Source organism: Chlorocebus sabaeus, chromosome 10, assembly GCF_047675955.1.
Source record: "Chlorocebus sabaeus isolate Y175 chromosome 10, mChlSab1.0.hap1, whole genome shotgun sequence".
Taxonomy (NCBI): domain Eukaryota; kingdom Metazoa; phylum Chordata; class Mammalia; order Primates; family Cercopithecidae; genus Chlorocebus; species Chlorocebus sabaeus.
In genome coordinates this window covers 126,147,224-126,170,620 of record NC_132913.1, presented here as the reverse complement: position 1 = coordinate 126,170,620, position 23,397 = coordinate 126,147,224, and the positions used below count along the sequence as shown (strand labels likewise).

The 23,397-nt window shown below is 46.1% G+C and overlaps 1 long non-coding RNA gene across 1 annotated transcript; it reads right to left on the bottom strand.

Moving 5' to 3' along the window:
* Window positions 1-443: 443 nt before the first annotated feature.
* Window positions 444-23,202, bottom strand: LOC119625262 (uncharacterized). Its single transcript, XR_005241387.2, has 5 exons — window positions 16,087-23,202; window positions 15,379-15,495; window positions 10,933-11,975; window positions 10,052-10,160; window positions 444-1,395 (listed from the first exon to the last, which is right to left on the bottom strand). It is a non-coding gene; the product is annotated as an uncharacterized lncRNA (long non-coding RNA).
* Between the last annotated feature and the right edge of the window lie 195 nt (window positions 23,203-23,397).

Sequence of the window (23,397 nt, the reverse complement as noted above, 5' to 3'; positions counted from 1 at the left end):
CCACCATGGGGCAGCAGCCCCATCACACCTTGGTGAAAAACTCTCTCTCCAGCGAGTAGAGGGACCATGTCTGGAGCCCAGGATGCTCTCTAGGATGTCTCTTAGCACTTCCACCCCCTGTAGCAAAGGGTGATATAAAATTACAGCAACCAAAGAAGAGGCAGCAGGATCAAAGATCCAGACACTTTATGAATGAATGTCAGGGTCACTACACTAGGCAAAGGACCGCACGAGTGGAGTTTCTAGCTAAAGCTGGGGAAATGCAGAACAAGTCATTGACAAACAAAGCCAAATATGTCAACTATGGCCTCATAACCAATACAGAAACAAGTAGTTTTGCACATTTTTTCTTCTCTGTGTGTTTTTATTTAGATGTCCTAACCATTTTCTTTTTCTCTCCTACCTGTATTTATTTATTTTTTTATTTATTTTATTTGTTTTTTTTTTTTTTTTTTGAGACAGTGTATGAGTCTGCCACCCAGACTAAAGTGCTATGGTGTGATCCCGGTTCACCACAACCTCTGCCTCCCAGGTTCAGGCGATTCTCCTGCCTGAGCCTCCAGAGTAGCTGGAGTTACAGGCGCCTGCCACCATGCCTGACTAATTTTGTATTTTTAGTAGAGAAGGGGTTTCGCCATGTTGGCCAGGCTGGTCTCGAACTCCTGACCTCAGGTGATCCACCCACATTGGCCTTCCAAACTGCTGAGATCACAGGTGTGAGCCACTGCACCTGGCCCCACCAATGTATTTTTACATGCAAGTTGATTTGGCCTCTAAGAACAGAATATGCAGTGGTCCTGGGCCACATCCTTTCCCAGGGGTACCTGGGGTGGGGTGCTTTTCCTCAGTGTGTTCCTTCCCCAGGGCCCTGCCTCAACCCTGGAGGCAGTACTTGCTCCCTGCACTGCTGTTCCGTGCATTCTTTATCCATTAGGAGCTCGTCTCTTTTCCGAGTTAATAATTAGAGTAAATGCTCCCTGGTCAGTTAACGGATGTGATTTTTCTCATGACTAGGCCTTCGTCTAATACAAATGGTATTGTATGAATGTCTTAGTATAAAGGCAAACTTTATAAAAAAATAAAATAAACCTCCTCAAATGCAAAAATACCTACTGAGAAATAGAGAAGACACAAATTACAAAGACTGAATAGGGAAAGACAATTTATACAGATAATCTGGTAGAACCGAGGGCACACATTAATCATCTTAATAAATGTCCATTTTCAATCACTCTGCATCCTGTAGCCATGCTGGGGACAGGGAAAACGCCAATGCTTCTTCCTTCTTCTTTGCTTTCTGACTCAAAGAGATTTTAGTACACCGTGGGATCCTGAATGTGGCCACAGTTGAAAGAAATAATGAGTTGCATAGTTGGATTTCAAAGTGCAAAAAGCCTGTAAGACAAATATTCCTTTTAAGCATTTTACAGATGAAGAAAATGACTTCCCAACATTTACAGTTGGTTAACAGCAGACCCAGAATTTAAAACTAGAACTTCTCTATAAATCCAAGTACAGAAGCTTGTCCTTGTACCTCAACCTTCCTCGAGAGGGAGAGTTGCTTGGCACTTTCCGCTCACCACAAATGGAATCATCTCATGGATTATTTTTATTGTAATGAGAATTATCATGAAATCAGAGAGAAATGACATTCATAAATTGTTTGTGACTTTGGCATTTTATTTCTCCATCTTCAAATCCCCAATTCCTCTAAAGTATAAGCCATATTTGTCTTGCAAATCCTAGCTCTGTAGGAAAAACAAACAAAACAAAACACAATCTTTGAAACATGTGTGTTGCCCTTAAAAACAAACAGCAATCATGGCTGCCTCAGTCATGGAAAGTCTGAATATCTTCACAATGCATAATTCAAACACATCAGAATATGTTTTGTTTTAAAATTTTTCCCCAAAGTTGTCTCCTACTGGTTTATATCTTCAACATGTGCATTCGTCTGATTTTTAGCAACTGGTGCTCAGTGTTACATATGCATCGGAGGAGGAGGATTTGAGGAGAATTAATTAATTTTCTAAGATGTTCCATGTGTTCTTGTTTGCTGAGAATTTCTTTAAGGGGCATATGTGTTGAAAAAAAAACTGTCTACTTTTTTACTCAGTACTTAGCACGACGTGACCTACCAGAAGCGGGATGACCACAAAGAGCAAGTTATGCTTCCTGGCTTTTAGGAAACAACTACCTTCGTGGCGTTTTGTCGGGATGTTGCATCTGGAAGGTGATCCGAGGGGCAGGCTCCTGGGATTCAGTAGTGCCTTTCCCCTGCACCCCATTCCAGGCAGGGCTCTAAGGACAGACCCATCCAGTTCTAAGCACCGAAACTGACCAGTCCAGTAAGGAAGCCAAGAGCATCCCATGCATCACTAGAGTGACCCCGGACGCCCAGGAAGACAATGAAAATCTTATTCCACATCCTTAGGCTCACGACTGCAAGCCAACCACAGATGGACAAATGTGCCAGAAATCACAGTGCCTGGGGACGTGCAGGTCACAGATTGATAGAATTTTCTGGAAAAGTGGAGCTACCCAGAAAACTTTTTTTTTCAACTTTCTCATTTAAAATATTTTAATTCACTTCTCTGCCTTGATTTGTAAAGGAAAGGATTTATTTTATAATCACATATCTTAAGTGGTCCCAGAGAACTAGGGAAAGAAACATTCTCACAGCACCAAACAGGTAGCTATAGAGATGTAGACATTGGACTAAATGTGTCAGAGTTTTCTTTCTTTTAATGAATCCTCAAGATAAATTTGATTCCTCATGCTTTTCTTCTTTCTCCTGAAAACAGAATGTACTGACTTTTGGCCTGGCACAGAGGCTCACGCCTGTAATCCCAACATTTTGGAAGACCAAGGCGGGTGGATTACCTGAGGTCAGGAGTTCGAGACCAGCCTGGCCAACATGGCGAAACCCCATCTCTACTAAAAATACAAAAAATTAGCCAGGTGTGGTGGTGGGTGCCTGTAATCCCAGCTACTCAGGAGGCTGAGGCAGGAGAATCGCTTGAACCTGGGACGCGGAGGTGGCAGTGAGCCAAGGTCGTGCCATTTCACTCCAGCCTGTGCAACAAGAGCTAAACTCTGTCTCAAAAAAAAACAAAAAAAAAACAAGAAAACAAAAACAAAAAAAAAGAATGTCCTCACTTTTTTCTTCCATTTCATTGAAGGCTTCCAACATTTGAATTCAAAGAGTTTCAAGGTCTCTTGCCTATAAATCGAGTTGTACATGTGGGCTAACATGAATCTTTCCACAAACATTAGATTCAAGGTGGAGATGGACCAAGAATTCTATTTTAATAACAACTGAAGCATTGGGAAAAGTTAATATTCAGAACCTGAGCTGTCAAGAGCTGCCAGGGAAAGTGCTCTGAAGACAAAGAGATGCTTTGTTCTTATTCTCAATTGCACCTCGAAGCTGAGCACATCTCATTCAGACAAACAGAAAACTGAAGAAAATTCACCTCTGAGTGAGATCAAGTAGAGCAAATTTGAGCCTCAAAGGGAAGATTTGCCAGAGGCCTCAGGCGAGGAAAAGCAGGTAATCCGAAGGCAGCTCTGAACTGTGCCTAATATGCTCAGAGCTTCTCAAAAGAATGGGAAGGCTGTCCTTCCAGTGGGGACGGAAATGTTGCTTTTCTTGCTTAAGCCACCTGGCGATGCAGTTTGTTTCATCTCTGGGCCCCTCTTCCTCACCCGCAGAGTGTCGCGGCATAGTCATTCTGGAACCACCAGCGCCCTTGAGTCGCCTCAGGTGAGGCATGGACTGAGGTGCAGAGTGGGTGAACACCTTCCTTCGCTGTGCGGCACCAGCAACGCTGCATCTGTGCAGGGACTCACCACGGAACACAGCCGCCACGACCCTTGGCAAACACTGCTCTGGCTGAAGGCTCCCGGACCCAGCGACAGCACTTGACTGCAGGCTGTGAGGCATCTGCAGCCACGGTCTCTCACAACGGGCATTCTTCCGGCCTTCAGATATGTAGGCTCCAACCCACAGTGAAGGCAACACGCAGAGGATGCTGCCCACCCCTTCCCTGGGACCTGCCAGACAGCCCTGCCCTTGGGCAGAAGCGAGTCCTGCACCCAGGGGAGGGCCACGTCCTGGATCCCGCGTGTCAAATGTCTCCTGGCTGAGCTGGAAAGTCCTTTGCTCACAGGTTGTGACACCTTGCATCGTGGTGCCTGCGGCTTCCCCAGAGAAACCACACCGTCTTTGGGATCCCCAACACACAGCGCCCAGTGCTGTCTCCTGATATTTCACGGCCACCCTTCCTTCGCGGGGCGTCAGCTCTCCAAAGACAGAAGACGTTCAATGGCCACCGAGGCAGGCAGCACCAGCTACAGACCATCAAGCCTATTAATCAACCGCTGCCTAAATCACAGTTACTCACATCCACACATGACTGTCACGTGTCCAAGCGACCGTTTTCAGGACAAAAGAAAGGGCTCAGGGGACAGATTCCCAAAGTCTTCGAAAGTCAAGTGCGCTGCTTCTGCGCCCATCTCACGCAGAATGCCAAGCGGGACGTGTATTTTCATCCATGCCACACGGCTTTACCATAAAGCAGTACGTGGGCCCCAAAATGAACCAAAACACACTGGGCTGCAGAGGCCGTCTTGGGCCGCCACTGCCTGCCTCTGAGACCCTGGGCAATTTACTGGTCTGAGCCTCGGGCTCTAGTCTCCCAGGATAAGACCGGCCCACCAGGCTAGCAAAGGACTCACACAGGACGCTGTAGGTGAAAGGCCTGGAGAATTGCAACTTGGACCACAAAAAGATCCTCTGGGGTTTCTTTTCATTTTTTTTTATATTGAATGACTTAAATGTATTTGGAAGCTTAATTGGAGAAAAGCAAATTCCAGCCTTGCAGGCTCTGTTTTTCTTAGAATGCAGGTCAAGCAGAGGTAGACCAGGCTTAACCACCTGCAGCGATGAGGCCTCACGCCAGGGACAAACCCGCAGACAGACAACGCGATTTTGTGAATCACGACCACAGACACACTCAGTAAAGCACTGCAAGTGCAGGTAGAATTCTAGAGCCAAGACACCTCTCACACAGATGTGTCTGTAGATTTGAGTAATTTAGACATAAAAATTAAAGCACCATGGCCATCAGGCAGCATTTTGTCCACTGCTCCTCACCCAAAGCTCATCTGGGAAACAAACTGCCCCATGAGACTACTGTGTCCCGTGTAGACCTGTTAGGGGAGCCGCCCTGGCTTCTCAGCTGCCTGCGCACGTGGGCACGGCCGGAGGCAGAACGATCCATGAGCAGGCGGTCAATGTCTTTCCAATCCATTCTCACTTGACGGAGTGTGTGGAGCACCCTCTGACCGTCATCTTGATTTTCCTCTTGCCCCACTGGACACCACTGGACTTTGACTTTTGCTGGCGGGACTTGGGTCACCCACCTCAAGACACCTCTTCCACTCTTGACGTGAGATCCTGGGTCTCGCTGGGTCTGGCAGCTGGGTGCAGAGGCCATTCTGTGCCCCAGGCTCAGCGCTTGCCCTCCAAATGTCCACCTCAATTCCAGGCAACTCCATTTTCCTGCCTTAGTCCCTTACTCCTGGTTTCCCAGAACGTTCCTGCAGTCCCTCCTCCCAGTTTCAACCTTGTTCCCTTGCCTGACCCCCGGGCTATTGTTGCCAATGTGTGGATGATCTGAGCCACCCCCAGCCCCCTCTGCTTCAGGGCTTGCCCGAGGAGCAGGCTGCCCTCGCTGCCCCAGGAGCAACCCATCATGGTCCCCACTTCCGGCCAATACAATAACCAGTCCTCTGGCTTACGTGCCCTGTGGGGACTGTCATTCTTTTGCTCCCATCTCCACACCTTGCCTTCAACATGGCAGGAGCTTAGGTGATGTCCTTTCTTTTTTTCTTTTTTCTTTTTTTTTTTTTTTTTTTTTCTGAGACAGAGTCTCACTCTGTCACCCAGGCTGGAGTGCAGTGGCACTATCTCGGCTCACTGCAAGCTCCGCCTCCTGGGTTCACGCCATTCTCTTGCCTCAGCCTCCCAAGTAGCTGGGACTACAGGCACCTGCCACCACGCCTGGCTAATTTTTTGTATTTTTAGTAGAGACGGGGTTTCACTGTGTTAGCCAGGATGCTCTTGATCTCCTGACCTTGTGATCCACCCACCTCGGCCTCCCAAAGTGCTGGGATTACAGGCATGAGCCACTGCGCCTGGCCGGTGATATCCTTTTCAATCTGAACAGCATGAGCCTTCCTGAAGTGCACCTGAGAGACTGGCTCTCTGCCCAGGCTGCCACTGGACTAGGGCCACTGTGGGCATGACCAAGTGTCCATTGGATCAGTGGGATTTTTTGCTGAGTAACAAATCACCACAACCTCAATGGCGTTAAACAACACACACTTGTCTCACAGTTCCTTTGGTCTAGGAGTGCAGGCACATCTCCCGGAGGATGGGCACGGCTCATGCCACATGGCCCTCTCCATAGACATCCCACAATGTGGTGGCTTCCTTCTTCCAGGTCAGCAGGTGAACATCTCCCAGAAGTCAGCTATGACAGAGTCTCATCGAATGAAACAAGAGGAAGGCACCTGCCAACCCTGTGCCATATCTGTGGGTCAGAAGCAAACTGCAGGTCACCTTCACCCTCAGCGGAGGAGATCACACAAGGAGGCAGGAACCAGGGGCACCCTAGGGCACACCCACCACACCGTTCTTCCTGGATGAGGTATTCTTGGTGGTTTCATTGGTCTTCTGGGTGTTTCCTTGTTGAAGGGTTCTGGAATGCAAGCTCTCAAAGACCACAGAGTTATACCTGGAAAGTTGGAGGGGCCTGGGAAGTGATGGAGTCCGCCCCCTCCATATAGACAGGAGGACTGAAGCTAAGGGGAGTGAAAGCACCTGTTACAGCTCACAGATCTTGTTGGAGTCAAAGTTGGGATTGAAATCTAAGCACCCCCTTCTATTGCACCCCTCTAAAGAAGCACTACTGCCGTATCTCTAATTCAATGTCACTTTGCCTTCTGCCAGAGGAGACGAGTCGGCATTCTCCATCATTTCCAAGCCGGCACCATTTGTCCCTTCTCAGCTACAGCACATCGCTCATTCCAGGTCCCAATACTTTGCTTTCTGAAAGCTCTAAACTGATAGAGATATTATGGAGGGCTAAGATTTGTGTCACTTGTTCTGCTGCACATCTGCATGGATAATAACAGTCACGGGAGGCTCAGCTGGGCGCTCCTGGAGGGAGATGCGTTACATGGGAGTCATGCGAGGCAGGGGAAAGTTGCATAGGAAATAGCAATCTCTCCTGGGATCTGATAATAATTTAAACATTCCTTTGAGACATCTGAGATTCGTAGAAAGGAGGGGAAAGTTGCTAACACAGAAAGAATGTGAGCAATAAAGCAAGCGTCCGGGAAAGCACTGGCTGCCTCCACTGGGGAGCAGATGTCCCTGCTGCAGCCTGGCCACTGTCACCACATGCCAATGCTGTATCACTCACACAGTGTAGCCGTTACACCTGCAGGCCTGAAACAAAACAGGAACCAACAGGCAGGAATAAGCAAGCAGCCGCCATGCCGCATGGCAGTGTTCTCCGTCTACAGTGGCTGCAGTAGCTCCATGCGCGTGCGTGGAGTTGAGATCCCTCAGAGGGTCCCGTGAGCCGTGGGCCTGGCCTCGCCTGTCAGGCTGGCCAGGGTCACATGTTGATCCTGCTCCAGTTCTTCCTGGTCTTTTCAGGAAGACAGAGAAAATGAGCAGATGGGAAACAGAAACCCTCCTTGTGGATGAGGACTTGAAAAACATTTTTAGATACCTAGCTCAAGCACCCAAATTAGGTGTGTTTCGATTAAAGTAAATTCTCTGGCCATTCTACTCCCCACCCCACAAAACAAGAACCTCATAAAAAGCCTTCCGGCAACTTCTAACCAGTGTTCACTGTGCCCCCTCACCCCCACCCTCCTGGGACATCTGTTTGTGCGAGCAGATTGCATTCCGCTGATGTATTCACCAGATGAGTGGGACGTGCCCCTCGGCCTAAAAGAGTTGAGTGTGTGCTGGGGTGGGTGGTTGCGGGGGACACAGATGTCAACCAAACGTTTTTAGTGCACAGAACCTCTGACGCACAAGTGTCTGCTGATGTTAATTCGGGGTGGCATCTCTCCCCATGACTCACCAGTGGGTCCAGCCGCCCACTGACCTCTGAAGCCGTTTGGGCCCTCCAGAGTGTGAAATTTCAATTTCTACATCAGAGCTTTGTATGTCAGTCCTGGAAAAGATGCTTTATGTGAGAGCAAGGTTGATGTTTTCCAGGTCAGCATTTCGGCTGGGGAAAGCGGAGAGAGAAAGAAAGCACTCATGTCTGCCAGGCACACATCAAGTTTGTAAACACAGCATTCTCCCAGCACTGGGGTCTACTTGAGAGTGGAGGGTGGGAGGAGGGAGAGGAGCAGAAAAGAGAACTGTTGGGTACTGGGCTTCATACCTGGGTGATGAAATCATCTGTACAACAAACCCCCATGACACGAGCTCACTTATGTAACAAACCCCCATGACACGAGCTTACTTATGTAACAAACCTTCACGTGTACCCCTGAACCTGAAGTAAAAGTTTACAAAAAGACCCTGTTCTCCAAACTCACGTGAAAGTGCTGAGCTGCATCCAAACACTGGGGATTCCCCAAAATGCCAGGTGCCTGCATTTGACCCTCTGTCCAGCTGGACGTGAACGCAGGCCCAAGAGAGAACGGAGCCCACAAGAGGCTGGGTTGCCTTTGCGTTGCCCTCAGAAGAGGGAGGGCGGGTTGGCGTGGTTACCCAAGATGGTAGCCTCGGCAGGGCCTTTATCCCACGTGGGCCCAGACAAATGGCTTCACCTCTCTGTTTGCTCACTGCAAGGTGCCCCCACGCCTGTGCCCGCCCGGCCTCCCAGTGTGTGCTGTCTCAGGCCCAAAGGAGCTCTTCCCTCCAAACGGGACCAGTCAACACAAAAACCACCTGACTCTTTACTCTGGGGAAGGACGTTAAAGATGCCCCGTCCATGTCTGTGGGATGAAACCACTATGTGCCCTCCTTCCAGCACTCGTAGTGCTGCCACGATGGAGGGGGAATGGGACGAACTGGGAGACATCACTCTCATTGGAGGGGCAACCTTGGCCCCTCCTCCCTCTGGTCACATCCACTAGTCTCCAAGAGTCCCTTCCTGGCACTGAGCTCTATGATGCAAATCTGATGGCTGCAGGGTCATCTGTCCGAAACAGTGGAGTTTGTGGGGCCTCCCTGCATTGTGAATGGTCACAGTCACTCTCTGCTGTCAGAGGGGACCCCAGCACAGCTGGAAAGTCATGTCAGCTCTTGGAGAAAACTCTGTAAACCAGCCGGTTCTGTCCACAAATGGAGGATTCTGGGGCATTGGGTACCCAGGCTAGACCTACTGGCATCTGAAACTAATGTCATGCTGGTAATGATGGGGTCACCTGAAGAATATCGAGGCAGTAAATTAATCAGGACTCAATGGTTAACCAGACAGAGGGAATGAGGAAGGAGAAAGAGTTTAGGGTCCCTCTTAGCAGAGGGTCTCAGCCACTGAGGAGGAGAGTGCACAGAGGGCAGGAGGAGGTGGTGATGTGACCTTCCCAGGAGCTGCAGGTGTCTCTGTGACAGCTAATTCCCCAGAGCTGGAGAGCTCGATTCTGAAGCCGTTAGACTCAAAGGATTCAGCCAGGGTGTTTTTTACTGTAGGTTTTTTTCATGAGTAGTCTGGCCTGAGATATGTTATTTGCATTTTACTTAACTATATTTACTGCTGGCTAGGAGGTGAAAATTCAGTGCACATGAATCTAAGGTGATGTAATTAGAAGCAACAACACGGGACAAGTTGAGTTCCTGAGCCAGTGGCCCCCAAATAAGAAGCGACACCCTGCAGGCACAAGGTAACTCTCCAGGGTATGGGAAAAATATTAGGTTTTTACAAACAAGAAATTAAGCTTTACCAATATCTAAAATATACATTGAGTGACGTATGTGTAAAATGTATACAAAACTGAATGTAATGCGCACCGGTAAGGATCTGCCGTGACCAGTGTCTAGGAAGGGCGAACTGACTGACAAGGAAGGTGACGTGCTGGGCATCCGGCCGCTGCCCCGGTGAGCACTCTCCGAGCTTCATCTAGTAAGAGGAGGAGAACAACAAAAAAGAATATGAGTAACAGAGGGGCCTTTTCGTTTATAAAAGAGTAAGATTCTACTTTGGAAAACTCTAGGAAAAAAGTTAATATTGAATAGAATAATCTCTCACACCCTTGGATCCCGAAGCTTCCGTGGCCTCTCAGCACAGCAAATATGGCTGCTTGTTGGGGCCTGAGGGCTTCTGTGTAGTATCTGGAGGATTCCCCCACACACACCCCCTTCATGTATGCACACCCCTCCACACCCACCCCCACACACAACACATACACAACACACAACCCATCACACATACACACCACACATCCCATACACACTGCATACACCACACACATCACACACTACACACACATCACACACCCATAGCACACATACTGCACACACTACACACACATCACACACCCATAGCACACATACTGCATACACCACACATATCACATACTACACACACATCACACACACACCCATAGCACACATACTACATATACCACACACATCACACTCACACACATCACAAACACACCGCACACGCATCCCTGGTTGGGAGAGTGTCGGGATCTGGCTAAGCCGATGGAGGGGGCTCCAGCCCCACACTCTGTACTTCAAGTGGGAAAGGAGAGACGTCTACCTGAGATCCCACCTGAAGAAGGGGTCCCGTGGCCACATGAAGTGGTCCCGGAGAGGGACCCCCTTTGGGCATGGCCAGGTCCCTGCACATGCTTTCCAGGTGCATGGGGCATTTTGATGGTACTCACCATCCCCGAGGCTGGCGTGGGTTTCCCCTCCCCAGGGCCAGCGCCCTTGAGAGCCAGCTCAGCCTCATTGCCTTCTCCCTGGCGTCTGGGTGGACAGGTCCTGGCCCTGGCCCCTAAGGACCCCCTCACCCTCGGCACTGCCAGCACCACCGCTGGTCACTGGAAGAGCATGGAGCTCCCCGTGTTGGCAGAGTCCAGGAAGGTCGCTCTCTTGCACAGTGCAGGCCGAGAACCTCTGCTGCAGGCAGTGGTCAATATTCCAGGCATGGAATGATCTCCAAGTTGGGTCGAGCCCTGGTTCTGCCACTTCCTGGCACGTGTACCTGAGCCACAGTCTTCTCTGTCAAATGGGGGAGCCACTACTGTGCCTGGCCACTGTGTTGGTGAAGAAAATCACGCTCAAAGCCAAACCAGCCCTCCGGAAATAGCAACCATGTCATTCCTTCAGACACTTCTAAATACACACAGAACTGGGGCGACGTAAAAGCAAGTAGAAATCAGCTAAAAATAAAATCAAAAGGTTGGTGACATGTGCTCAGGTCCTGGATGGTCCTAAGGAGACAGGCGGCCTCAGCCTGGTCTCCTGCCCATCAGCAGTGGAGCCGGGGAGGGGCGCCAGTGCCCGGATTCCAAGGCCTTTCTGCCGTTGGTGAAGTAGTTGATGTGCCATCAGTTGTGCTTAACCTCCCTCATGCCTGTCTCTGAGTAATATTCAATGTCAGCCCTAATTAAATCCAGGAGCACTTTTCCAACTGAAAGAAGAGATAATGGCCTGTGCTGGGCTGAACAACTGTCTCCTCTGGGCCCAACAATCCCATGTTTGATCAATAAACTGAGCAGCCAGAGGCACTGACCAAGGGTAGGAATTTCAAAGTCTGGTTGTTGTCCCTGCCCAGGAGAAGGCCTGGCAGGAGGCAAGGATGTTCTAGGGAAACATCCTCCCCAAGGCCCCAGCCTGAAGAGATGCCACATAGTCAGTCTTGCAGCGTGCCCCGTCATCACGATGCCCAGGCTTGTAACATCCATTTCCTCCTCACAATAACCTGCAAGGCAGAAGTTACCATTTGCTATAAATGCCCAAACAGAGCTACAGATGGTCCCGTGACCTCAGCCAGGGTCTCACTGTGGGGAACTGTCTGTTCAAACCCAGGTCTGTCTGGCTTACAAAGTTGTATTTCTACCCACAGCACTGCACTGATGATCCGCACATTAGTTTAATCAATTGTATGCCCGGCTCTGCAAAGAGCCTGGGGAAGCAGAGATGGCAGTGGGCACCTGGGGGGAGGAAGCAGTGACCAAGCGCCCCTCCCCCATCCCAAATCGCCATCTTCCTCTGCACTGTGTAGTCCTGGGCCTCTTTTATTAACCCTCAGCCACCCCTTCTGCCACTATTAGGCATTCTTAGACTTCACCACGGACAGGTGCCTCGGGGCTCAGCAGGGAAGGCCAGGCCGGAGTCAGCTCCACACCGGGTGTGTGCTGTTCACTCTTAGGGGGCTCCAAATGCCTGCCCAGCCGGCCCTCCCTCCCTGTGCCTGCAATGGTGCAAGCCCCCCTTGCAAGCATGCCCCTAAACACAGATTTCCAGCCGACTAAAAACTATTATCAGGCCCAGTGCAGTGACTCACACCTGTAATCCCTGCACTTTGGGAGGCCGAGGGGGTGGACGGATCACTTGAGGCCAGGAGTTCAAGACCAACCTGGCCAACATAGCAAAACCCCATCTCTACTAAAAATAAAAAAATAGCCCACCATGGTAGTGCACACCTGCAGTCCCAGCTACTTGGGAGGCTGAGGCGGAAGGATTGTTTGAACCCGGGAGGTGGAGGTTGCAGTGAGCCTAGATCAGGCCACTGCACTCCAGCCTGGGTGACGGAGTGAGACTCTGTCTCAAAACAACAACAACAACAACAACAACAACAACAACAACTATTGTCATGGTGGTGGTAGTGTCTGATAGATTAACAAAGATGAGTTTATTTCATTCAGCAATGAACTATGTGTTCCCCATGAAATAACAAGGACAATTGTATTTTCCCAATAAGTGAATAGGAGCATAAAAAGTAATATGCTGTTTAAAGTAAAATATTGAACAAATTAAAAATTATCAAATGCCAAGAAAGTCCAGGCTTTCACCCAGTTGAAACTAATACACCCTAAACAGAAAAAGAGACTAGATTTCATGGGAGAAACAACATTTTTAGGACACGGGAGTGGAACATGGATTGCGTTCCAACAGTGCTTCCCACTCTGGAGTCTGCAGAAGAGTTGATGCTCGCTGTGGTGCTATGGAAAACAGTATGTTGGCTCTGAAAAGGTCGAGAAGGCTCCCGTAACCCAAAGGTAAACACTTCACTGCAGGATTGCTGTAAGCCTTCAGCATGCTAACGAGCACAGTCAAGCTGAGGGAGGCAAATGGAATATACGGTTTCCAGATTTGTTTGACCGCAAGGATCCTTTGCATGTGAGTAGTAGTGACAGCGGGGAAGCCATCTGTTGATGGATCCCAGAAGACCGTTCAACAGAACCGAGTTTAGGAAATTCTGCATTGGACTCATGCCAGTCCCAGAGGGTACAGGACGATGCAGTCTCTCGGAATCACTGGGCATGGTCTTCCCAGATCTGCTAGAAGATGACAAGACCTCACCTGGAACAAGATCTGGCCTGAAGCAAGACCTGCAGTTTCCCAGGAGGGAACAGCCACAGTCAGCCTTGAACATCCCCACTTCCTGCTGCTCTCACGTGAGCTTCTGCCTTACATTTACTTAGAGTTAGTAAGTCTAATGCCCTTACCTTGTCATCAGCAACTAACAAAGGTGATTGGCATGGCCTTAGTGAACGGCCCAGGCTTCCCAAAGTCACCCTCGTTGCCAAGTGCTGCATGATTTTTTTTATTTTTTATTTTTTATTTTTTTGAGGCAGAGTTGCCCTCTTGTCGCCCAGGCTGGAGTGCAATGGCACGATCTCAGCTGACTGCAACCTTCGCCTCCCAGGTTCAAGCGATTCTCCTGCCTCAGCCTCCTGAGTAGCTGGGATTACAGGCACCTGCCACCATACCCAGCTAATTTTTGTCTTTTTAGTTGAGACGGGGTTTCTCCACATTGGACAGGCTGGTCTTGAAAGCCTTACTTCAGGTGATCCTCCCACCTCGGCCTCCCAAAGTGCTGGGATTGCAGGCATGAGTCACTGCACCTGGCCAAGTTCTGCATGATTCAAAACACAGGTTTAAGGGTTTGAGTGTGTGAGACCCCCGTGCTCTGCCACTCCTCCTAAGCCTCCTGCCTGCACTTGCCACAAGGCCTCCAGGTGGACATGGAGTCCAGGCTGTGGTTACAATGCCAAAGCGATTAGGCTCTCCATGAGTGTCGGTGCCATTAAGGGACATTGATTAGGACACTCTACTCTTTCAATAGATTTTCAGTTAAAAGGAAGAAAAGATTGAAGACCATTCTGCCCTTAATTACCCATGTGGCCACTGGATGAGCCACTGAAATCCTCAGGCTCTCAGAATTCTAATCCAAACACTGATTCTCACAGTCCCTTAATCAAAATAAATGCACACACCCAGATACAATGGGATGTATCTCTTCCAACAGCTTTCCCTCTGCCGTAAGGATATCCATCACTAACTGAGCTGTCACTGAGAGCCAGGCTGGGTGGACATTTTAAATCTTTATTTTACTTAACCTCTCAGCCGCTCTATCAGGAGGCGAATGCGACCTCAGAGCCATTTGGCCTCAATTTGAGGTGCCCCGGCAATGTGCTGTGCAAACTGCAATCCTCTTACTCCAAGGAATAGAATCACGCTGTTGTGTGGATGCCTCATCGCTGCTGTTCCCCGACCCGGACTCCCAATATTCCAGAGACCCAGGACCTGTGGACTGTGAAATTAGGAACCAAAACAGACACACCACTCAGAGCAGAGCCGTGCTGGAGGCTGGAGAAGTGTTGAGATTTGCAGGCATTTAAAAACTAAACAATTAAAATCATCTGCAATGAGTGTGTTATGAATAAAATCATGGATTCACTGTAATTTTTTTCTAAATACAAAACAGATTCAGGCACACTGTGTGTTCCTGGTCCAAGCCGACCTTCCAGTTGGTCTCTCCAAGGTCGGCGCCCCCTCCTCCTGCCTGTTTCCACAAAAGCTTTAGCTGTTACGCCCAAATGCTGGCCACATCTCCTCACTCACCTGGTGAAACTGAATAACCATTTCCTCAGAAGTTATGTGCAACACACATTACAACCAGGGGATTTTGCATGTAGAGCTTCCTTGTTTTAACCTCACACCATCACATTATCGGGGTAGAGTCAGAAGGAGGCCGCCGTTTCCATTAGATTGGAACTCACAGGGTCAGGCTTTCAGAGGTGGAAGGGACGTCAGAAGGATACTTCTCAGAGGGTCCATCGTACAGAGAGGAAACCAAGGTCATGTGGGGGACCCACCTGAGCTGTAGTCATGGAGTGGTTCTGTTACTGGGCCACGAACCCAGGTCTTCAGACTCCACAACCAGGTCTCGTCTTTGGAGATTACATGAACACTTTCTTCAATCCACATGAAAACTAGGTCACAAAACACAGGTTAAGAAACATTTCTGGTGTGTCCTCTGTTGCTTAGGATGACTCCAGTTGGAGAAGGCACTCTACTCTGTTTATGGAAAATCACCTCCTCAGAAACTTTTTTTTTTTTTTTAGCCATCATCATGTGCTTATGGAAAAACATCATTCAATAATAAACACCAGAATAGACACTCGGGAGCAAACCAGAGTTCTTTGCTTTGTTTTTGGTTTTCATTTTCTTTTGTTATATAAAGAGGATTTTCATTCTTGCCACCCTCATAAACTGTGTTCAAACTTTTCATCTCCAGCTGCGTGTCTCTGAGCTAAAGACAACTGCTGCCTATACTGGACATAGAGCAGAAGTGGAAACTTTTTCTCTAAAGGGCCAGATAGTAAATATTCTAGCTTTGCAGGTCATATGGTGTATTAGTTAGGGTTCTCCAGAGACATAGGACCAACTGAATACACACACACACACACACACACACATATGTGTATATATATACACACACATATACACACATATACATATATATACATCTACATATATATTATATATACACATATACAATTTATTCTAAGGAATTGACTCACATGATTAGGAAGGCTGAAGGCTGAGCCATCCCATGATCTGCCACCTGCAGGCTGGAGACCCAGGAAAACCCATGTAGTTTGAGGGCCTGAGTGTGGGAGAACCGATGGAGTCAATTCCAGGCCTGGTCTAAGATCCCGAGAACAAGGAGTAGTGAGGGCCGGAGAAGAGCCATGTTCCAGCTCAAGAGATCAGGCAGAGAGCAAAGTCAACCTTCCTCCACCATTGTATTCTATTCATGCCTTCAGTGGATTGGATGCACCCACCCACACTGGGGAGGGCCATCTGACTTAGTCCACCATTTAAATGTTCAACTCTTCCAGAAACATCCTTGCAGACACACCAGAAATAATGTTTAACCACATATCTGGGCATCCTCTGGCCCAATCAAGTTGGTGCATAAAACCAACCATTACATCTGGTCTCTGCTGCATCTACTCAACTCCACCCTTGTGGCATGAAAGCAGCCAGAAAGTATAAACAGGTAGGTATAGCTGTGTACTAATAAAACTTTATTTATAAAAATAGGCCATTGGCCAGATTTGTCAATCCCTGCTATAAATAATGACAATGTTTTTGTGTAGAACGCTGAGTGAATTATTGTGGCATCAGTGGATGTATTTTTGAATTTTACAAGCATTAATTAAGCACTTTAACATTTTACTGACTATCAACGTTTTGCCTGGGCAAGCTGTCATTGTGTAGTCATTTGAAAAAAACATTTCAAGAACACTGTCGTGAAGACTTGTAGAGAAGCCAACATTCAAGAGGAAGGGTCAGGAATGAGTGAGCTGTGAGTATTTCTTCCAGTCGTTCCACAAAGCTAAGAAGCACCTAGAAATACACCAATAACAATAAAGGTCTTGGCTACAGGAATTTTTTCTCTGTCACTACCACTTTGTGAAATAATTCTACATACCCTTCTTCCACATTGGGAATATTGCCAGTGGTCTCTAGAAAGCTGTGCCCCTGCATTTCTATGGCATGGATTGTGTTACATTCTTATAAAACACAGCACAATACCCATCCCCTGCTGCAAACTACATGTTAGGGAAAACCTGATCAAAAGTTTTCTGAAGGAATTTTCCAGGCGTGGTGGCTCATGCCTGTAATCCCAGAACTTTGGGAGGCCGAGGTGGGTGGATCACTTGAGGCTGAGAGTTTGAGAACAGCTTAACTGAAGATGATGGTGAGCTCTGACACTGAGGTGATGCACGGGGTCTGGTTCCTGGCAGAGGAGAGAGTGTGGGACGGGAGAGGAAGGAACTACTTGAAGAACTGAGGAAGACAGGTGTGACCAGAGAGAGAAGAACCAGGAGGGGCAACGAGAGAGGTAACAGAGGTGATCACAGAAGGAAGAAAGATGAATGGGCCTCAGGTGAAGCCAGAGAAAACTCCAGAAGCCCACGAAGCACATTCCAACAAGCTCTTCAGGGATATTGTGCCCAAGAATTCCATACACAGCCCAGGTGTTGGCCACAAGAAAAGGCTGTGGAAAGACAGTGTCAGATGGAGAGGCCGGGAGGATGCAATACCCCTGCACCGCTATTCCATCTGCAAACTCCAGCCAGCAGAGGCAAGTTAGAGAAAGCAGCACAAGAGGGGGCGAACATGGCAGCAAAGGTGGTGATAAGTAAGAAACCCCATAAACAGAGGCATTCGGTCCAAGAAACTGTAAATGGGAATAATACAATCAATGCAGGCTGGGCGCAGTGGCTCACACCTGTAATTCCAGCACTTTGGGAGGCCAAGATAGGTGGATTGCTTGAGCCCAGGAGTTCAAGATCAGCCTGGGAAACACGGTGAAACCCCATCTCTACAAAATATACAAAAATTAGCCAGGAGTGGTGGTGCATACCTGTGCTCCCAGCTACTAGGGAGGCTGAGGCAAGAGCAACACCTGAGCCAGGGAGGTGCAGGTTGCAGTGAGCTGAGATCATGCCACTGCACTCCAGCCTGGGTGTCAGAGCAAGACCCCATCTCGAAAAATAAAATAAAATCAATGTAAATGCCAAAGCAATTATTCTTAGAAGGTACAAAAAAAAATCTCAATATACAAAATTGTGATTTAAGAACAGTCTGTTTCTAGAATCCCAAAGTCACAGAAATAGGACTGGTAAAGGGGAAAAGTGAATGCATGCTAAGTGTTTAATCACATGTGGGTTCTCCTCAATAGGAAGAAATGAGAGTGAGAACATCCCAAGTGCTGGCAAGCAGTGAGGGGTGTGTGCTTAAAACAAACAAACAACAAAAAAGCATAAAAACCAAAATAAAGAGGGGCAAAAAAAGACAATATGCATATAAGGTAGAATAGTACACTGCATTAAAAATCATGTTCTAGGCCAGGCGCGGTGTCTGATGCCTGTAATCTCAGCACTTTGGGAGGCTGAGGTGGGTGGGTCACCTGAGGTAAGGAGTTTGAGACCAACCTGACCAACGTGGCAAAACCCCATCTCTACTAAAAAATACAAAATTAGCCAAGCATGGTGGCAGGCACCTCTAATCCCAGCTACTCAGGAGGCTGAAACATGAGAATAGCTTGAACCTGGGAGGCAGAGGTTGCAGTGAGCAGAGATCGTGCCATTGCACTCTAGCCTGGGTGATAGAGCAAGACTCTATCTCAAAAAAATAAAATAAAATCATGTTCTAGATGAAAACCTAATGACGTGAAATTATTTCTATAATTTCAACTTTTATTTTAGATTCGGGAGTACATGTTCAGGTTTGTTACATGGATACATTATGTGCCAATGAGGTTTGGTGTACAAATGATCCCACCCCACCCAGGCAGTGAACACTATGGTTTCTCAACACTTGCTTCCTTCCCATCCTCCCCTAGTTAGAGTCTCCCTCTTTATTTCCATGTGTACCCAACGTCTAGCTCACACTTATCAGTGAGAACATGTGGTGTTTGGTTTTCTGTTTCTGTTAATTCACTTAGGATAGTGGACTCCAGCTGCACCCATGTTGCTGCATGGGACATGATTTCATTATTTTTAAGGCTGTGTAGTATTCCATGGTATATATGTACCATATTTTCTTATTCCAATCCACCATTGATGGGCACCTAGGTTGATTCCATGCCTTTGCCATTGTGACTGGTGCTGTGATGAACATACCAGTGCATGTGTCTTTTTGATAGGATGATTTCTTTTCCTTGGATATATACCCAGCAATGGGATTGCTGGGTCAAATCTCCAGACTGCTTTCCATAGTGGCTGAACTAATTTACATTCCCATCAACAGGTATAAGGATTCCCTTTTCTCTGCTGCTCGCCAGCAGCGAACCTTTTTTTTTTTTTTTTTTTTTTACTTTTTTATAAGAGCCATTCTGATTGGTGTGAGATGGTAGCTCATTGTCATTTCGATTCACATTTATATGAAAATTAATGATGTCGAGCATTTTTTCATGTTCGTTGGTCACCTGTGTGTCTTGAGAAGTGTGTGTTCATCACTTTTAAGCCTTTTGGCTAAGATCAAGTGTGAGAAGTGTGTGTTCGTGTCTTTTGCCCACTTTTTAATGTTCTTCATTATTGCTTGTTGAATTATTTAAGTTCGTTATCGACATAGTGTGGATGTTGTCTCTGCCCAAATCTCATATAGAAATGTCATCCCCAGTGTTGGAGGTGGAAGCTGTTGGGAGGTGACTGGATCATGGGGGCAGATTTCTCATGAAAGCTTTAGCAGCATTTCAGTTGGTACCGTCCTCATGATAGTGGGTCAGTTATTGTGAGATCTGGTCGTGGCAGAAGGAGAAAGGGGAGCAGGCACACCCCATGGTGAAAACAGGGACAAGAGAGTACAGTAACAGACTATAAGCTTCCTGAGGCCTCCCCAGAAGCAGATGCTGCCATGGGTGCTGTACAAGTGTATTCTTGCACTGCTATAAGGAAATACCCAGGCTTAGGTATTTCCTTATAGCAATGCAAGAATACACTAATACACTTACAGAAAAAGGTCTGGATACTAGACATTTTTCAGATGCATACTTTGTGAATATTTTCTCCCATCCTGTAGGTTTTCTGTTTACTCTGTTGATAGTTTCTTTTGCTGTGCTGTGCAGAGGCTCTCTAGTTTAATCAGGTACCACTTGTCAATTTTTGGTGTTGTTGCAATTGCTTTTGAGTACCTAGTCATAAATTCTTTCCCAAGGCCAGAATGGTATTTCCTAGGTTTTCTTCTAGGATTTGTGTAGTTTGGAGTCTTACATTTAAATCTATAATCCATCTTGAGTTACTTTTTGTATACAGTAAAAGGTATGGGTCCAGTTTCACTCATCTGCATATGGCTAGCGGGCTCTCCCAGCACCGTTTATTGAATAGGAAGTCCTTTCCCCATTGCTTATTTTCGTCAACTTTGTAGAAGATCTGATGGCTATAGGTATGCATCTTTATTTCTGGCTTCTCTATTCTGTTCCTTTGGTCTATGTGTCTGTTTTTGTGCCAGCACCACGTTGTTTGGGTTTATAGCTTAAAGTTGGGTAATTTGATGCCTCCAACTTTGCTCTTTTTGCTTAGAATTGTCTTGGCAATTTGAGCTGTTTTTTGATCCCATATGCATTTTAGGATTGTTTTTTTCTAATTCTGTGAAAAACGACGTTGGTAGTTTGATAAGAATAGCATTGAATCTATAGATTGCTTTGGGCAGTATGGCCATTTTATGTTATTAATTCTTTCAATCCATAAGCATGGAATATTTTTCCATTTGTTTGTCATCTACTATTTCTTTCAGCAGTGTTTTGTAGTTCTCCTTGCAAAGACATATTCCTAGGTGTGTGCGTGTGTGTGTGTGTGTCTATTATAAATGGGATTATGTTTTTGATTTGACTATCAGCTTGATTATTACTGGTGTATAGAAATGCTACTGATTTTTTGTATATTGATTTTGCATGCTGAAACTTTATTGAAGTACATATCATTTCTAGGAGGCTTTGGTGGAATCTTTAGGGTTTTCCAGGTATAAAATCATATCATCAGCCAAAAGAGATAATTTGGCTTCTTTCCCTATTTGATGACTTTTATTTCTTTCTCTTGCCTGATTGCTCAGGCTAGGACTTCCAGAACTATGTTGAATAGGAGTGGTGAGAGTAGGCATCCTTGTCTTGTTTCAGTTCTTAATGGAAATGCTTCCAGCTTTTGCTCATTCAGTATGATGTTGGCTATGGGTTTGTCATAGATGGCTCTCATTATTTTGAAGTCTATTCCTTTGAGACCTAGTTTGTTGAAGGTTTTTTATCATAAAAGGATGTTGGATTTTATTGAAAGCTTTTCCCATGTCTATTGAGATGATCATATGGTTTTTGGTTTTCATTCTTTTACGTGGTAAATCATATTTATTGAGTTGTGTATGTTGAACCAGCTTTGCATCCTGGTACTGAAGCCTACTTGATCACGGTGAATTAACTTTTTCATGTGCTGTTGGATTCAGTTTGCTAGTATTTTGTTCAGGATTTTTGCATCTATGTTTATTAGGGATATTGGCCTTTAGTTCTCTTTTTTCAATGTGTCTTCACCAGGTTTTGGTTTCAGAGTGATACTAGCTTCAGAGTATCAGTTAGGGAGGAGTCCCTCTTCTTCAATTTTTTGGAATAGTTTCAGTAGAATTGGTACCCACTGTTCGTGTACGTCTGGTAGAATTCAGCTACGGCTCCATCTGCCCTGTTTTTTTTTGTTGTTTTGTTTTGTTTTGTTTTGTTTTGTTTTGTTTTTTGGTAGGTTTTTTAAATTACTGATTCAAGTTTGAAACTTGATATTGATCTGTTCAGAGTTTTGATTTCTTCCTGATTCAATCTTGGGAGGTTGTGTATTTCTAGGAATTTATCCATTTCCTCTAGATTTTCTAGTTTGTGTGCATAGCTGTGTTCAGAATAATCTCTGGGAATCTTTCTTATTTCTGTGGGTCCAGCTGTAATGTCACCTTTCTCATTTCTTACTATGGTTATGTGGAGCTTCTCTCTTTTTTTCTTTGTTAATCTAGCTAGCAGTCTATCAATCTTATTTCAAAAAAACAACTTTTGGTTTTGTTGATTCTTTGTGTGGATTTTTGGATCTCAATTTACTTCAGTTCTGCTCTAATTTTAGTGTTTCTTTTCTTCTGCTAGCTTTGGGATTCGTTTATTCTTGCTTTTCTAGTTCCTCTAGGTGTGACTTTAGACCCTTAATTTGAGATAACTTTTTGATGTAGGTGATTAACACTATAAACTTTCCTCTTGACACGGATTTTGCTGCCTCCCAGAGATGTTGGTTATATTGTGTCTCTGTTTTCACTTATTTCAAAGAATATTTTTATTTCTGTCTTAATTTTATTGTTTACCCAAAAGTCATTCAGGAGCAAGTTATTTAATTTCCATGTAATTATGAGGTTTTGAGAGATCTTCTTCGTATTGATTTCTATGTCTACTCCCCTGTGGTCCAAGAGTATGGTTGGTATGATTTCAATTTTTTTAAAATGTAATGAGACTGGTTTTATGGCCAAGCACTTAGAGTACTGGATGTGCACGTGAGAAGAATGTCTATTTTGTTATTAATGGGTAGAGTATTCTGCAGATATCTATTCGGTCCTGTTGGTCAAGTGATGCAAAATTTTAATGTTTATTGGGAGTTGTTTTCACTGGGAATTAGTTTAACTTACAAGCTGGAGAATGTAAGTCTTTACACACTCAATGAAAAACAAAGATTAGAAAACCATATTATATTGAAATTTCATTCTGGCCGGGCGCGGTGGCTCAAGCCTGTAATCCCAGAACTTTGGGAGGCCGAGACGGGCGGATCACGAGGTCAGGAGATCGAGACCATACTGGTTAACAAGGTGAAACCCCGTCTCTACTAAAAAAAATAGAAAAAACTAGCCAGGCGAGGTGGCGGGCATCTGTAGTCCCAGCTACTTGGGAGGTTGAGGCAGGAGAATGGCGTAAACCCCGGAGGCAGAGCTTGCAGTGAGCTGAGATCCGGCCACTGCACTCCAGCCGGGGCGACAGAGCGAGACTTCGTCTCCAAAAAAAAAAAAAAAGAAATTTCATTCTTATACATAAAACTATACATTACATAGTTATGAAAAACTTCAACAAAGAAATAACAAAGTTAGTGGTGGTTTAAGAGACCATAGGAAAATTATATTTTCTCTTTTTTGTTAATTATATTTTATAATGTCTCTGATAAATATGTATTCTACCACAAGGAAACAAGTTATTTTAAAAATAAAATTGTAAAATAATTTGTATGGTGTAATTTGTAAGTCTATACATAAATTATAAATATATTCATAAAAATATAACCAGATGGCAGAGGAAGGATCAAATATATCATATATGATTA